Source organism: Ictidomys tridecemlineatus, chromosome 7 (assembly GCF_052094955.1).
Source record: "Ictidomys tridecemlineatus isolate mIctTri1 chromosome 7, mIctTri1.hap1, whole genome shotgun sequence".
NCBI lineage: Eukaryota > Metazoa > Chordata > Mammalia > Rodentia > Sciuridae > Ictidomys > Ictidomys tridecemlineatus.
This window is the reverse complement of record NC_135483.1, coordinates 154,765,497-154,783,788: the sequence shown is the minus strand read 5'-3', so window position 1 is coordinate 154,783,788 and position 18,292 is coordinate 154,765,497.

Sequence of the window (18,292 nt, the reverse complement as noted above, 5' to 3'; positions counted from 1 at the left end):
TTTGTACTCACCTTTTCCTTTGGCAGATTTTTGCATATATATTTTTACATTTGTATGATGGAAATGAATAGGTCTAAATACAAGATTTCATCTATGAAAAAATAATTTTCCATATATCATGTTCTTAAAATGAGGTGTGAGTGTGATATTATCCTTTGGGTAGTAGTTGTAGAACTCTATTTTACATGGAAACGTGTTAGAATGCCTCTAGCCAGCCCAGCAATAAAAACCTAGTATGCACCTGCTGTATGATGAATTGCCTTCTTTGTATTAAATAAAATTCCGTCAAATGTGTGAATTAAAGAATGGCACTCAGTTATATATTATGAGCTCACACTGTTTTTCTCTACTGTTTCTTTTAAAATTATTCAATTCAAGGTGACATTTTAAGATCATTTTTCATACAATAGAGAGGATATGATTAGTTATAGATAAACAAATAAAAGGATCTGTTATAAAGCTTTATAAAATAATATCATCAATGTTATATTTCTCAATGGCAGTGTATTATTTATAATTAATAAAACAATAAAAATTGAAATTTGGTAAACTTGCAACCATAATCACTACATTGTGGAAAACATTTCTCCAAAATGTTCAGAAGCTCTGCACAGCACAAAACAATGTGGCTGAGCTAGACTAAAACTACATGGAGGCAGAAGAGAGATTATAGGGTCAAAATGAAATAATGTTTCATTTCCCAGATGAACTGTGAATTATGTAGAGGAAATGCAACAAGGCTCATAGGCTACTGGATACTAGGCAGCTTTTAAGATCTCATTGACACCACATTTTTAAAAAATCTAAACAAAGATATTGTGTTCATCTATAACTAAAAGTATATTTTTAAAAAATCTCATTGACAATAAGTTTTTGCCTACTTTTTGAAAACAATTTACTATGAATACCATCTAACCCAAATGGAAAGCAACTTAGTGCTAAAGGGAACATAGGAAATGCGTATTTTTTCCTTAAAACATGACAGATTAAAATGATGCACTAGAATTATGTTTTATTTTTGTCAGTTTTTCAATTGAAACTTAAGTATTATTAACATCCTAAAACAAAGATATATTACCATAAGCATTTATCAAATGACGCATTCAAGATAATTATTACCAAATATTTATGTAACAACTTCTTCAGAAGTGCTAAAACCAATGAAGTTATTATAGAAAATTATGGGGAATATAAAGCACATGAATTTTCTCCATTTTTAGGGGTCCCATTTCATTTCTCTTTGCCAGTAACCCATAAAGAAAATGTATGCAAGAATAAACTTGAATTATATTAATAAATTATAATTAAAAGAAAGTAAAAGACATTAGATTACTTTCCATCTTTTTATAAAAACCAAAATAGCAATTAGCTGACGTCATTGAAATAACTCCATCTGTATCTATTGATCAATCTGTGTAACTATTAATATATTTGTTCTCTACTGTGCTTCAATAATTATTTAATGTACTTAAAAATAGCAAAATATAACACATACAAAATACATGCATACCTAGAAATTATACATATATTCTCATTATTGCTCTAAAATCAGATCTACCTCTTCTTTCAAATGATAAGTTTCAGAACAAATTGTGTCAACTTCTAAATAAAGGTGGCATACGTTTCTAAGGCTTTGAAAAGCCTTTTTCTGAGATACAGGAATAAGATCCATGTGAGGTTACAAGCTATCGAGTTGGCCGGAGACCGGTGTAGCTTTAAATTTAAAACATATAGTGTAATTGCCTGTGATCAAATGTAGAATCTCACCTTTAGATGGCTTGATATAATAAAGAAGCAAGAAAGGGATGTGAGATTTTATTTCCCAAATTAGGAATGTGTGATTTTGAGCTTTTTGATAGATCTATAGTCTCTGCTATCAGGGTAATGATCATTTATCCAACAGTGAACAGAACTTGAGAGATTTTCTTCCTCATATTGAGGTACTCAATTCAAGAGAACTGCCCATACTTCAAAACTGTAGGGACATTTTTTTTTCCTTTATTCTCTTACAAATATTGCAGTATCTATTCCGAGTTCTAGGTGAGGTACATTAATGGTTTGAGAGATCAAAGATGCAACCTCAAGTGTTAAAGTAATTTTTAATTTAGCAAATACAGTGACAGATTTTCAAATCATACATGCATAAAAGAGAAATCTTAATTGTCTTAAGGGTGTAGGCTATTTTTAAGAAGGGAGTGTCAACCAGGCAGAGAGGAGTCTGGGAGTGCTCTTTCCTTTCTGCATTGGACAAGTGCTCTCTAGTTCAGAGTGAGGATAAAGGCTGTAAATGAGGGATGACAACAGTCCCCATTTGATAGAGAACATTTAAATTATTTAGAATATAAAAACTCTTTCTCTTTTAATATCTAGGCAAATTGTGTAATTCAATGTGACACTGTTTAAGGATCTATGCTTTATAGAGTCCAGTCTAGGTTTATTTACTATCAACAATCCTTTAGTTAGAGATAGCTCGATAAAGGTGTATCGAGCAATAGGTAAGATTTCTTCCTTCTGGTAAATATTATTAGTTTTCTGACCCAAAGTTCCAGTTATAAGGCAATTAAACCAGAAAGTCAGTATCCCTTTTATTATGTTCCATCCAAAGGAAAAGATGGATTGCAGAACAACTTCTTGAACTTTTTGAGCCCACTGATGTAATGAGAGAGATATGTAATTACAATCCATATTGGATCACTCTGCTTAGCCTGAGATCATGATGCTCATAGCTAATATATACCGTGTGCTGATTTAGGGAGAGGTGCTTCTCTAAATTTATTTTAGTCATCTTTTAATTTAGTTTTCTTAGAAATCCCATATAATAGGTATAGACAAAATTGAGTGACAAATTATTTAGGAAGCTTGCTACATATACAAAACCAATAAATGGTAGAACTTGGAATTGAAGTTTGGCAAAATAGCTCCATAACCTGCTACTATAGATAAATGTGTGCTTGGCTAGGGTGGTATACAAATTTTCAATAGAGCGCACTGCCTAAACAAGGCCAAGGAGAAATAGGAGAAATGTCTTCGATAACAGATGTTGGATGAGCCATGTTTTCCATAATGGTAGTTGGATAATGGGTGGGGGAAAGGGCAAAGGGAGAAACTTTCAATGAAGGTTTGTTTTATTAAGTAAATGCTTTCAACTTCACATGAATTTGCAAAAGCAAGAATTTTATATTTTCCTGAGAAATATTGAAAGGACAGTCATATGTCTTTTTAACTCTCTAAATTAAGTAAATATTTAAATCATTAAGCACTTAAAATAGAAACTTTCCCAAAGAGATGCTTCACTTAATTAAATATTACAAAATGAGTATGATGAAAATATTTCTAAATAAATTAGATGAATATAATTAAAAATAACCCCCTAGAAAAGTATTTAGTATAGGGATTGCTTGCCTAATAATTTCTAAGCTTTGGATATTTATATTTTTAAAATTTTATCAACGAATTTCTTTAAAAAGTGTTGCAACAATATCAGTATAAACATAGCCAAATAAAGAGATAAAATTAAAGGCACCAAATACAGAATGAATTCAAGTACCTTATTAATCATCCAAATAAGACTTCATTTAATCATTTATAAAAGAGAAAAAACAAAACAAAAACAAAACCTATACCCCTGGATAATCACCAAAATGAAGTTGCTGACCACGGGGTTAGTGTATGCTTACTTTTATGAGAAATTTTCCACCTATTTTCCAAAATGGTTGTACCATTCTATATGTCAATCATATTCAGCTTTCCGGTTTCTCACAATTTAAGGTTAGCCTTTTGGTCAACATAAGCCATATCTAATTGTGGTTTTAATTTGCAAGTCTTGAGTAACAAAGGATAATGATTGATAAATATTGCTAATTCTTCTATCTTCCTTTGAAATGTCTATATTAAGTGCTTTATTATTTTTAATTGTCTATTTTTGTCCCAGAGCTGTACACATACTTATCTTCTGGATACAGGTCCTTTAACACGTGTGTTTATAAGAAGTTATTTTCTATTGTTGCCTGGCCTCCTAGTTCATTTTCTTACAAGTGTTTTTGATACCACATGTGTTTAATCTTTATGAAATCTGATTTACCCTTTTCTTTCTGTTGTTACATCTTACTGTATTCTGGGTAAGGCATTGCTACTTTTCCTAAAACAAGAATATATTACATTTTTTTCTTGTTTGGTTTTCAGTTTCATTTCATTATACATTCAGAACATTTTTTATAAAAAGATCCTTGACATTCATCAAATTTACTTATAGATATAATACTAAACTATCATTTGTTGAATAGAACTTTTTTCCCAGTTAAGATATAAGCTCAACTCATTTGCTCTTATTTTTCAAGATTGCTTGGTTATCATGTTTTCTTTGATTTTACTCATAACATTTCAAGTCAGCATATCTAATTCCAATAAAATAAAAACCAAGCTGAAATTTTGACTAGGATAGCACTGAATACACATATAAATTTAAGGAATTTTTTACATCATAACTATGAAAATTTTTAAATCATTATGGGCCTCTCCATTTTTTTATGTCTCTCTCTCTTTTTTTTTTGCACACTTTTACAATGTTTAGTGTCAAGTTTACAATTTTTAAACTTCTCCTGAATTTTTTAAGCTTTGGTGTCAAGTAGATTAAATATTAGAAATGTGGTTTGACTCATAATTTGAATATCCAAAACGTAATCCATTAAATTATTAAATTATCACATAGTCTAATTCATTAAATTAAATAAGAATGTTATCATTACCTCAAAGTTGTAAAAATCACATTTTGGGGCACACATCATTATCAATTTATAGTTTAAATATTTCTAAGTACACCAGAAACACAGAAGTACTTCTGAAAATCACAAAGAATATCTAAAACGTCAAATGTTAAAATCATTCTTTATTATGAAAATCTAATAGTTTTCCCTTAAGATTGGAAGCAGAGCGAGAGTTTTTATTTTCAAATATATATTAGCCAAAGTACAGTGAAAACATCACCAGTAATTTTAATAGAGAACTTTCAATATAAAGAATCGTTAACTAGTAACAGGGGATTTGTGACTAAAGTATAAGGAGGAAATAAAAGAATAGGAAAATAAGGCTGGGGGTGTTACTTAGTGGTAGAGCTCTTCCTAGCATTCACATGGTCCTAGATTTGATCCCTGGTGCTGCAAAGGAAAAAAATTAAAAAGTACAGAAATCAGAAATACATAATAGTCACTATGTCTAGAATTGAAGAAGAATGCCCAAGGATGGAATAACTATGAGACCACTTTTCTACTGATATTCCGACCTTTCAGAGAGGGTAAGACCACTTCATGGTGAAAACTCACTGAGGGAGCACTGGATAGTGGGTAAGCAAAACTCACTGATATATTTCCACTTGGCTGCTTGCAATACTTCCTGGTGCCCAAATACAACTGGATATCTTATGTAATCATTGAACTCTATGAACCAAAGGAATAAGAATAAAAAATAAATAAATAAATCATACCAACACCAAAAGGAGAACCCCCTTTTATCAGTAGTGTCCCTCCAGTACTGAAAATATTTAACATGGAGCCAGCTGGCAAGGAAGAAATGTTCATATGTTCCATTTCTAAATAAATATGAACAGAGAAGTATAGATTTGAAACTGTAAATAAATAAATCAAATAAACATACATGTCACTGCTATTCAACATAGAATCAGACATTGTCTGATACAACATTGTATCAACATTGTCTTTCCTCAGTATAACGCATCAAGACAAAAAAATACATGAATATTAAAAAGAATTATGCCAAATTCTTTTTATTCATAAATAAGCTAATTGTTTACAACCAAAGTCCTGAGGAATCTATGAAAACTATTCATATTATTAACTGAATTTAATAAGGTTTCAGATATGATGATATCAGATCTACTTCATTTGTATTTACTAATATCAGTCACATTAGATTGAAACGAACACATTTAAAATTACACACATAATTGTCAAGTAGTCACCTGGATGACCTTACTAGCAACTGAGAACATGTAGGTTAGACATTAGCCATCTCATACCTGGATAAACTCCCTGTATGTGAGACCAGCAGAGGAACTGCTCAGCTGACACCTGCCTCCCCTGCAGAGTACCTTGTGACCCTTGTGCAGAGAACCTGGGGTTGTTTTAAGTAATTCAATTTGGAGATGGATTGTAAGATAGGGAGAGAGAAGTACTGCAGTTCTTTCAGCTATATTTTATAAATTTTGCCATGTTGTATTGCCCTAATTATTCAGTTTGTTCTATTTTCTAAATTCCTATGTGATTTTCATCTTCATCTCATGGGTTGATTAGATTCTATTGCTTATTTTACACATAGTGGCAATGTTTATTCTCATTGCTATTAATTTCTAATGTTCCTCCTTTGTAGGACTATTAATATTTTCTGTTCTTGAAGTTTACAGAGCTATGTCTTATGGCTTAAAATATAATTTAAGTTTTTGAGTGTTTCCTTTCTACTTGAGAAGAAAGTTTATTTTGCAGTTATTTGAAATGGAGTTCTATACATTTCAGTTAGATCAGGTTGATTGTATTGTTCTAATATTTATATCTTTATTAATTTTGATCTATTAATTTTAAGGTAGTATTAAATGGATAATAATATTACAAGTTTATTTCTCCTGGTATCCCTATAATATTTCATTTCATATACTTTGAAGTGTTGCTCTTTCACACAATCATAGAATTATCAGCCCCTTCCTTTTAACAAATATGCAATAAACTTACTAATAAAGTTAATTTATTGACATTTAAATTATTCATTCCATTATTTTCTCTTTTCATTATATTATTGTTCACCTACTAAAATAAAAACTGTGTAATACAAAATAATGATATAATATCCACTCTAACAACTTTAATTTTGTCAGACATTTTCTACATTATTTTAAATCATTATGACATGTAAAATAGATATTAAGATTATATTTTGTTGTATTGTCAATTTGTGACAAGCAACATAAAGTGAATGATGTCACAGAGATTTCAGTGAGTGGAGACTTGCCTGACCCCAGAAGTCTTCTTTTGATGTATAAGCCTACTATTGTTTACATTGCATTTTCTAATGCATGTTTGAATTTCTTAAATTCAACCATAAATGACACTTTTAAAGTTTTAATCATTGTTGTCTGATATTTGAAAATCTTTTTAAAATTCATTATCACTGATTGTCTAAATTGAGCTTTAACTTGTCCGTGCCCACCATAGAATGCTTTCCAATTCATCACTGAATTGTTGGAGAATTCTTGGTTTTTATTCTGAAAGCACAATCTAGTAAACATAAGTTTTTTTTTTTTTGAGTTAAAGAGAATAAATGGATCAGATAATTGTGGTTTATTACAATGGACAGGGTTTTTTTCTCCCATAGACACTAAGCTATTTTTTATGGAAGTTAGCTTATCTTTCCTCATAGGCACCATGATTACAATAATCACAGAGCAGACCTTTGGATAAGTACTCATAGGACATAACGAAGTACTTAAAGATTTAAATCTTTCATTCCCTCATAATTAGAATGAATGTGTTCTGTTTTTATATATATGTGCATTTTTACATAGTATGCTACTACCACTTTAACAATTATTTATAGCATCAGTTTTAACAAACCCTTTCTTTTAACTTAGTGATCAATTTGCAAAAGGTACATGAAAAATCTTACAGTGATATGTGAATTATGAAATTCTTTCTTTTTTTTTACTTCTTGGTACTAGAAAGTGAACCCTGGGGCACTTAACTACTGAGCCACATTTTTATTTTTTTATTTTGAGACAGTGTCTCTCAAAGTTGCTAAATTACTGAATGGCCTGAAAGTCGTGATCCTCCTGACTTAGGCTCCTGAGTTGCTGGGATTACAGGCATGGGCCACAGTGCCCAGCAATATGTGAATTCCTCTAAATATTTTAATCTATTTACCACAATAAATTTTTTTCTGAAAAGTGAATACTTTCATATAGTATGGTAGTAGCTTAAATACAGATGTATAGACTGGAACAGAATGATGTGTGTCCTCTTAAATCCACAGGTCGACACTAGCTGACCCTCCACAAGGGCACTAAGAACATGCCTTGAGGAAAGGACAGTGTCTTCCACAACAGGGTGTTGGCAAAACTACATAGTCACATGTGGAAGGGTGAAACTAGACCCCCATCTTTCAACATACACAAAAGTTGACTCAAAATGGATTGAAGACGTGAATGTAAAACCTGAAGCCATGAAACTATCAGGAAAAAAAAAAGAGAGATGCTTTAGGACATTGGAATGGAAAGGGATTTTTTGGATAAGATAACAAAAGCACAGGACACAAAATAAAAAAGAGATCAGAGGGAGTACATCCAACCAAAAATCTCTACTTCTGTAAAAATGTGTCTTTTATAGCATTGTTTATTAGCAGGCTTACTCTTTCTGAGCTAGAGTCAGATATTTTTGAGTTCATTCATTTGCCAGATCTCTAATGATGTTATACAATATCTTTTAAAAAACATTTGTCTACATATAATCCTATTCCTATTCAATTTTTCAAGAGTTCCAAAATTATGGTGGAGGGTTTATATTTTATCATTTTTGCCTCTAAAGGATCACCAGAGTTTAACTCTTGTGATATTCCTAAATTCATTGCTTGTTTTTGGTGGAAGAGACTGAGGTTTCCAGATGGAAATGTTGCCTTAAAGAAGTATCTTCATCTTAATGGTTGTAAAAAATAATTTAAATTAGTCCCCCCAAAACTTGCCTTTCCTTTAGGCAGCTTTCTTTGAAAAGTTTCCATCTTACTTTTGTAGCAGTAAGCTGTACATATTTTTTAAATAAACCAACAAATAAACCCTTTTCTTTCTCTGTTGCTTTTATTAAGTGCACTCTGTGCCTATCCAGCTGTGCGGGCTGTGGGCCAGTACTGTGAGTCACTGCTCCATGTTCTCCATACACGAACATGAAATAACACAAAGGAAAATAAAAGATACTGGTCTTGGATTTTGCTTACAGCCAAACATTAGGGAAGGGAGGAAATCTTGTAATTTTCAGTGAAGTCTCATTAGCCATAATTCCTTCAATTATGACATCTTGATCTTTTTTTATTAGTTATAGGAGATCAAAAGATGGAACTGGGATAAAAGAGAAATGGTCCTCAGAGACATCCTTGATTATGTTTTAGCTAGGAAATCCCTCAACAATGTTAGCAAATATTTTTACAAAAAAAAAAAATGTCATGAAAGCAAAACACTGGTGATAAAGTGCAAACTGAATGAGTTTCTCAAAGCCGTAAAATTTTGCAATATCCAACCTTCATATCATATGGGTACAAAATTTCTGCTGTGAAGTCTTTTTCTGTGTTGATTAGAAGGACAGGACCTGAGATCTAGAGGAAATCTTATAAATTACATCGTGAAATATTTTGAAAATATTGCTCAAAAATTTCACAGATTAGAAAATCAAGTTCCAGCAATTTTAAGGGATTTACTTAGCTTTATTAAGGTAAATTTTGCCAGAATCAAAGCAAGAATTCAGTTTCATGCCCTTGTCTATTGTTATTTCTAATGCATTCCCTGCATTAGTTCTTTTCTTTGGCTCTAACATAAACAACAACAAAACAAATTATGGTGGTTGGTGTTTAGCTTATACCTAAGGATACTTTAAATTGTCATTTGATCTACATCACCAACTTATACTTGGACTGGAGGTGGATTCAACACCTGGTTTAAATAATGTTGATGGGACCTAGAAGTTTCTAAATTACAGAGCAATTGTACTTCTCATTGCCAATTAGAAGAGAAGCAGATTCACAAACATTCTCATGCCTCATAGATGAGAAAGCTTTAATAAAGCCAGTTGGCTGAAACAGCACATCCCCCACCCCCGCCTCCCAGCTTCTCTCCCTAAGGAGGGGAAGGGTGAGTAAGAGTCCAGGGCAAAAGTGAATCTGAGGATGAAGACATGCCACGTAGCTTCTAGGGAAAAAAAAAAAAAAGTCCAGATCTTTCAGAAGAGTAATCAGAATATAAATCCAACATTCTAACATTTTCAGAAGTTTAGTTGTTCTGTATCTCCAAAACGACTTCTCAGAGTTATTCTTACTTTTATTATTTATCAATTTCTTTCTTAAAAGATATAATTCTGCTTTTCATAGTGTGGACAAGTCTGCCTAGATTCAAAGCTACTTCTGTGCAAAGTGTAGGGCATGAGATCACTTTGAGGGATTACTATGTGGTTATGTAATCAAATATTTGCATGTTGCATACTTTGTGTGTCAGTAAGTTTAAATCAATACAGGGTTCTTTGAGAACCTAATGCTCCTGCAAGTGGCAGGGACCAAAAATCTTTGCTACATGTCACTTTTCCTGGCCATGTTAGGAACAGTGAAATGTCTGTATTTTATCTTTATGACATTTAAATAATGTCAACCACGTGATTCCTGTTATTTTTGATTCTGACTTTTTGCGGGGTCCAAAGGCTAACTCCATTTTACTGAATCCTCCTCCAGTAAAAGTTCTGGAAAGTTTCAAGTGCATATAATAAAAAACAGTGATGAAGTACCTTAGGAATGCAGCTTTACAAAATGGCCATGTAACAGTAAACCTACTGGAGCTGGGGAAATACTGTAAAGTGCGGTAAAAACGTCCATCTGAGGGGAGGAAAAGACAATGGGCATTGCAGCTATCACCTCTGTCCTCTTGTACCCCAAATTTAAGAGTGACATCACAAAACTTAAAGACAGACCACAGCTACTGTGGGAGAAAAGGAAAAGAGGCAAGAAAAACAAATACAGGGATATGAGGAAGAAGGACAAAAATTGTGAGTCGAAACTAGCTTTGGAGATTGTAGCTCTTTGACCTGGGATAGGAGGTATTGCCTTCTCACTGGAGGTACCCTTGGCTTTGGAACTCTGGAAGGTGGGGTTGGCACACACAGATGGAAGCGAGTCCATCACTGTGGAGGACTTATTTTCAACATTTGGCTCAAAGACAAAAGGTTGTTGCCTGTAGCTATGTTCACATAGTTGTTAACCTTGTTATGAAAGACAAATGCTCTAAGCTCTCAGACCAATATAAAGTTTGAGTTCCCCTGGTGTCATATTTTAATTTGTTCTTTCAGCCAGAGCCATCTGCCTCTTCCAAATGACTCACTTTTATATCACACAATGTGCTTGCTACTTACTGTCCTTTCCCAGAGAACAGGATTCTCATTTTTTAGAAATGCTATTTGGAGGTATTGTATATTTCTTCTGGGTAAAACAATAAAGATTATCAAGCAAAGAAATGCAAAGTCATGTAAAAAAAATAGAAGAAACCTTTATTTAAAAATTGGACAGCACTGTCTGTATCATTTCTTCTATCTATGCAGTAACAAAATTTACTTGCGGGGGGGAACTGGCTTCTTGTTTAGGAAAGTTCTTTAATAGACTTTTTAGCTCTAGAATGAAAAGTGTCTATAGGGAAAAGTTAGGAAAATACAGCAATTCTATCTCTAATGTAGTCAAGAGTGTTTAGCTCAGGGAGAGAGTGTTTCATTATTGTTTATATGTTTTATTATTTGTTCTAAAGTATGTGGATTTACTCTATAAGCTGTTGGTTGGTGAGGTAAGAGGAGGGACCCTAAGCTATGAGCATCTTTCAGTTCTGAAGTCCTGGGCCCTGGAGTCCTCAGAGGAGGCCTGTACCTAAAAAGGGCAGGAACAAATGAGCCCTCTTCTATGGGAATGAAAGAAATAACGTACTTAAGGAACATGGTATCTATATTAAGTTTTAGAGGATTCCAGGTTTTATATTGTGATTCTCCTCTGTCAACTCCAAACTTCATGCAGTCTGATGTACACAATAGCTGTGAGGTAACGGGGCCTTAGTGGGTACTTTCTGCCTACACTTGAGATCAACTGGAACAGGGAGAAGACAGCACCCAGGATGAACAGTGGGCAGTGAGCTGGTGGTGATTAAAAAGAAGGTAGGAGTTCAGAATGAGACGTGAGTGGCCAAGAGAAAAAAATACATGTTCCAGTAATCTTGGAATTATAGTGGAGGGTTCTGAACTTGGTACAATTACATTAGATGAAAGCATGAGGGTTTGGGAATACTTGGCATATCTAGGAAAATAAGATTATCCAATTACTTCAGAGTGCTGAATATATAAAATTAGAATGTCTAAAAACCTATAAATAATGTTTCCAAAAAGCAATATACTTCCAATGGTTTAAAAGCAAGTACTTTCCATCTGAGACAACCCAGAGGATGGGAGAAGAGGAAAGATAACCAAGGAGATTTGTTGGTCTCTCTTAGTCCTCTGAGGTTGACACAGTATAGAGGATTGTGTTGCTAGAGGGAAAATTCAGAGCTAGTTCATATCATCCTCTGTACTTAAGCACAGCTTTGTTATTCAAGAGTGATGGCATTGTACTCTTCCCATGACTACAACTAAAGGACCACACATATTTTAAATTAATTTCTGTATCTTTGAACTGCCCATGCATAAACATACTTGAAGACTGGTAAAATAATGCAATGTGAACCTTTAATCTTTAATAAAAAAGAACAATCAGTAACCAGTTTCAATGAAGCTTTATCTGTTACAAAGACCCCAATATTATTTCATCTCTCTAAGCTACTTAAGTGATATTATTTATTTTAATAATATTTTACATAATTGGTTTGAACAGACTGTGAGCTTCTCAAGGGTGGTTGCATATTCATTTTCTTGACACCCTTGAGGGCTCACTGTCTAATAGGCAATCAAATAAGCTTATTAAGTAAAGTCTTTCAAGAACTCAATATTTGAATTACTCTGGATTTCTAAAACATAAAAGGTCTTTGGGCTACTGTAATTTGATGGATTAATATAAAAAGTATAAACTCCTAGTATCCATTTGCATTATGTATCCTTTGACACATATACAACATTCCTGACACATATACAACATTACTCAACAGGACATGTTGAGTAACCCTGGGGTTACTCAAGTAGGTCTAAAACATTTTTACATTTGACCTTTAACCTCCGATGATTATTATCCCAGCAACAGTAAAAGTCTCTGGAATCAGAGCTTGAGTCAGTGAGGCCCAATTCTCTTTTCTGTAATTTTTTTTCTTTTTTGAACATAACATGTTTTCCAAACTAAAAATGCAGGTTTCATTTTTCCATATGCCAGTGTGCACATATGAGCTGCTGTGTGCATCCCAAGATGCCTCACAAGTGAATGAAGTTTTTCTTCCCCCTTTTCTTATTGTTTCTTCCCTCTTTTATAATTATTACCAGATATTATACTGCAATTTTGGCTGAGGCAGATATTACATAATCAGGAAGAAAAAGTAAATTTTGCTCTCCATTAGACATTCCCTTTAAAAATGTCATGATTTAGTTTTATTTGCACCCATTAAAGACCTTTCTAATGCATTTAGCTGGAAATGTGGGACATGAAGCTAGAATAGACATGTGACTTATGAACTGAGAATGAAGAACATTGTTATATGGTACCAAGATCAGACATTAGATCAGGTTGAATTCCTTTATATTAGGTATTGAATTTTATCCACAGTCATGTTCAAGCACACATACATATAGTACACATGTGACTGTAACTCAGATTTATATCTGGTAGATTTTTTTCTATCCTTTAAAATTCATACTGCTAAAAGTGATGCTTACTTCAGGTAAATACCACCTTTCCCATTCACTGACATGATCTGAAATACACACATGTACACACATATAAAGTTGATAAGAGCATACAGAATGCCAAAATAACAATTAAATAAAGTTTCTGAAGCAGGGTATCTTGCTGGGAAAATAAAACAGAATTTTGTGAGATAATTTGTCACAGTATGATTTTGATATTTAGTTATATTTTGTTAACAAAAAACTCTTTGATAAAAAATGAGATATTATTACATGATGAGATTTACAATCTATTACAAAGTAGAAAACAATAGTGACATTTTTGTTTTCTAATTTTCTCACTTTAATTTGAGCTAGAATCTTCTCTCATTCTAAAGCAAATGAGAAAAGAATCTAGCTTAAATTAAAGTCAAAATATTTGATCATTAAAAAATAAACTTTTTAAGCAACAAAAATATACTAAGATAAGATTCTAATGTAAGTATGCCCTAGTTAAAAAAAAAATCATCATGGAGCTAAGGATGTAGTTTAAAAGAGAAAGAATGCAACCCCTGGAGTGGGGTTGTATGATCAGAACTATGACTGAGGCTTGCTGAATTACATAGATTTGTGATCCCCAAGGCATCTATTCCTTGCTTCAGTTAGAGTGGCAAGGGTGGCATCTGGAAGATTCATCTCCATTAAGTCTAATAGCTTATAAATGAGGAATTTACTCCCTTCTTAGTATTTCAAAAGTTTGGCTTCAAACTCAAATTCCTGCTGTTCATCCTCTAGATAATAAGGAGAAGTAGAAAACCAAATATATTATAAACGCATCTATCAGATGATGTAACAGAGTCTGGCAATCATTTTACTTTTCAAAAAATACACCATTTTGGTATAACAATGTAGTAAATTTAGGGGTTACTCTGGGACCGAGTTCTAATTTCCCAACTTTCATGCTTTATTATAAAGTGAAAAGGATTTAAATAAGAGGGTATATGTGGATTATTGGGGTAGGGATGGAGCCAAAGGGAAGAAAGAGATCAAGGACAGCTTTTTGTCGATGCAATCTAAAAGCAAAAATAATTCTTCTTCTTCTTCTTCTTCTTCTTCTTCTTCTTCTTCTTCTTCTTCTTCTTCTTCTTCTTCTTCTCCTTCTCCTTCTCCTTCTCCTTCTCCTTCTCCTTCTCCTTCTCCTTCTCCTTCTCCTTCCTCTTCCTCTTCCTCTTCCTCCTCTTCTTCTTCTTCTCCTTCCCTCTTGTTTTTCTTTAGTCAGTTGAAGTATGCTCAACTAACAAGTGGAGTTCTTTGCTATTTCTCACTAACCTGAGCCTCAGCTCTTGTTCCTCCCCTTGAATTCCAGGAATCCATTTTATTTTCATGATGTCCCCTCAATTTTCCTGCCTCCTTGACTGTGGCATTGCTCTGAGCCCCAGTTGGCTCAGTTTCTTATTCCATACTCCTCAGGTGAGATACTGTGGTGTCAGGGCTCTGCTGACACCAGAATGTAAGAGGCAGGGAAGTGAACATAGTAAAGCATGTGGAAAAGCAAGAGCTCAGGAGTCAGAGCAAATTGTAAATTCCTGTCACTCACCTGAATACCACCCAAACTCTTTTATTTATTTATATTATTATTATTATTATTATTATTATTATCATCATCATCATCATCATTATTACTTTTTTATACCAGGGGATTGAACTCAGGGGAGCTTAACCACAGAGTCAATCCCTAGCCCTTTAAAAAATACATATTTAATTTGAGACAGGATATCTCTGAATTGCTTAGTGCCTTGCTAAATTGCTGAGGCTGGCTTTGAACTTGCCATCCTCTCAAGCCATTGGGATTACAGGTGTGCACCACCACACCTCATAACCCCCTACTCTTTTTTTAAACTGATAAATAGAATAAATTTTATAAACTACTTAGCACAGTGTGTCTGGTCCATAATTAGCACTCATTCATTGCTGTGGGAGGTGATATACGAATAAAGCCATTACCATTATTATGTTGTTTTTGTGACTATTAAAATTTATTATTATTATTATTATTATTATACTATATGGTTTAATCCCTTATCTAATAATTTTGAGCCAGATTCTTCTCTCATTCTAAAGCAATATATTCTACAACTTAACTACTTGATGATTATCCAATATTTTATTAAACACTTATGTTTAGTTAAAAATGTACTGCATAATCTGTACTGTCCAACTTGTACACTTTGGTTCTATCTACTAGTGCTACATAGGATTAACTTATCCTTTCATTTATGTTGAAACAAACACACATGTATGTGCCACATGTGTGCTTGAGAATGAGCTAGATGGAAACAATATAAGAAATGAGGCAGATATCAGATTATATTAGTCACCTTTGCGTTACTAAAGTAAAATATCTGGGGCATCTACATTATAAAGAGAAAAGGTTTACTTAGTTCACAGCTCAAATTCCAAATTCAGGCAGCCCTATGTGTGGGCAGGGGGCCACACATCATGGTAGGAAGTAAGTAGTTATATGTCAAACAGGAGCAGAAAGAGGACAGGCGGGGCCTTTATAAACCATTCCTTCAGGTGTCACACAATAACCTAAGTACCTCTCCAACAGGCCTACCTCACCAGTATTTTACCATCCCCCAACAGCACCATGCTAGGAGCCAAGACTTTAATAACTGAACTCTCGAGGCACAAAATCCATATCTACAGCCTATACCTACAACGGGCTAGTCAGAAAAAAATATATATGAATGTTATAGATACAAGGATAAGACCTATTGAAATAAAGAGTGATCATTTGTCACAAAGAAGTTCTAAAAGCAGATGGTGATTAAGTTGCATTTTGAAAAAAAATAAAGGATGTTTCACCTTTGAGTCAAAGGTAGAAACAGAAACAGAAGGATGAGGGAAAATCCAGCAGAATGTGCTCTATGGTAAAGACATGAGGAACTTGGTCACCCCAGTATAAGAAGGCTTTCATGATGGGTGTCCAGGGCAGGAGGTACAAAGAGAGTGGATGCAGATGAGGCTGAGATTTCATCCCAGGGGATGTGTATGTCATGCTAAATTTGCCACATATTACATACTTTTGCCAAAACAATAGGAACTCATGGAATGATTTTAAACTAGAAGATTTCATGTTCAGATTACAAAATATCACTCTGCTTGTGTAAAATGGATTGAAGGGACTCTAATAAAAGCAGAGAACCATTGAAACAGAAGTCAGTGATTCTGGCAACGTATCATTCCTTAAGATAATGACCTTTATTGTTGTTAAATTGACTACAAAAGCAACATGTGCTTTCATGATTTTGTAAGCATCTAAATCATACTGTTCACTAATGGCAAAGCAATTTCTAGCTTTACATGCATAAATATTATCTCTTAATTTTGGCCTACTTTTCTAACTATCAAGATATAATTTTCCTTTATTGATTCCAAATTTAAGAGTGTCTGAAATTTTCAGTGACTAAATCTATCACTTAAAATCATTATCACTTAATCTCATTTGGCATTTATTAGTATTTTTTATAGAAAAGGAAACTGGGTGATGGATTCTAATATTACCTAAATTTGTGCAGCTAAAATGTGGGAAAAGAAGTCTGAACTCCAGATCTTCTGAGACAATGTGTGTCTTCAACTTCATGATGCTTTTCATTCAGTGTGCATTCTTACACAGATAAATTATTTAACAACAGCAACAACAGACTAATTTTCATGTTGTTGGACAAATAGAATTGGAATTTGAAAATGCATGAATGTGGACAATGGAAAATTAGCTCCTTTTAAAATAAAATAAAATCATATTTGTTTTTTTCTTGATTCATGAGAAAAATGTTATGTTCATTAGAAAAATTAGAATAGTGTTTAATTTGTCTGGCAGAAAAGGAAAGTTAAAACAAAAACCAGTAAGGAAAGAGTATTAAAAATACACCACTAACCAAATTCTGGCCAAGAAAGCTTCTGTTACATTATCCATTCACATAAAATATGTATCCCTGACATATGTAGAAAAAAATGAATTTGGATTTGATTACTCAGTGGCCAAAGCTTTTCAAATTATATTATCCATGCTTTAAAAATATTAGAAAATAAAATTTTATTATTATGAGTGACATCTTTTATAAATTTCTAATGCTGTATAAACTATAAAGTGAGGTTGAATCAACTTAATATGTAACTAAGAGGATACAGTGACTACATCTCCTTTGGACCAGTAACATCTAGTGAGTTTTCATTAAAACTACAGTAGTTACAGCAAAGGGAAGGTTAGAAGGTTTTAAGTTTTCTCATGCTACTCTAGTAACCAGTAACCATGCTACTCTAACCACAGTGTGCCCATCCTCCAAAGTGAATAGTGTTATGCCTGATGCCAGAGACATTCAGATTTAAGAAAAGTATCTCCTACCATGGCAATGCATCTCATCCATGGAGAGGACCAGTGCATGAAGCAGCAATGCAAGGTACCAAACATATTTTTGAAGTAATTTTTTTTCCATTGGCATTTAGAAATTTGTTTAAATAATTTTCAAGGCAAAAATCAGAACATTTTTATAACTCTTTACAATTACTTTATAATTTAGGTTTATTTTCCTTTTTTGATTTTGAAATCAAAGCATGGAAACCATAATCTTTTCATTGCTTAAAGACTTCAAAAGTTCTTTCTGGCTCTGCTTCTTTTTTATTTAATGCTATTTAAGTTATATTTA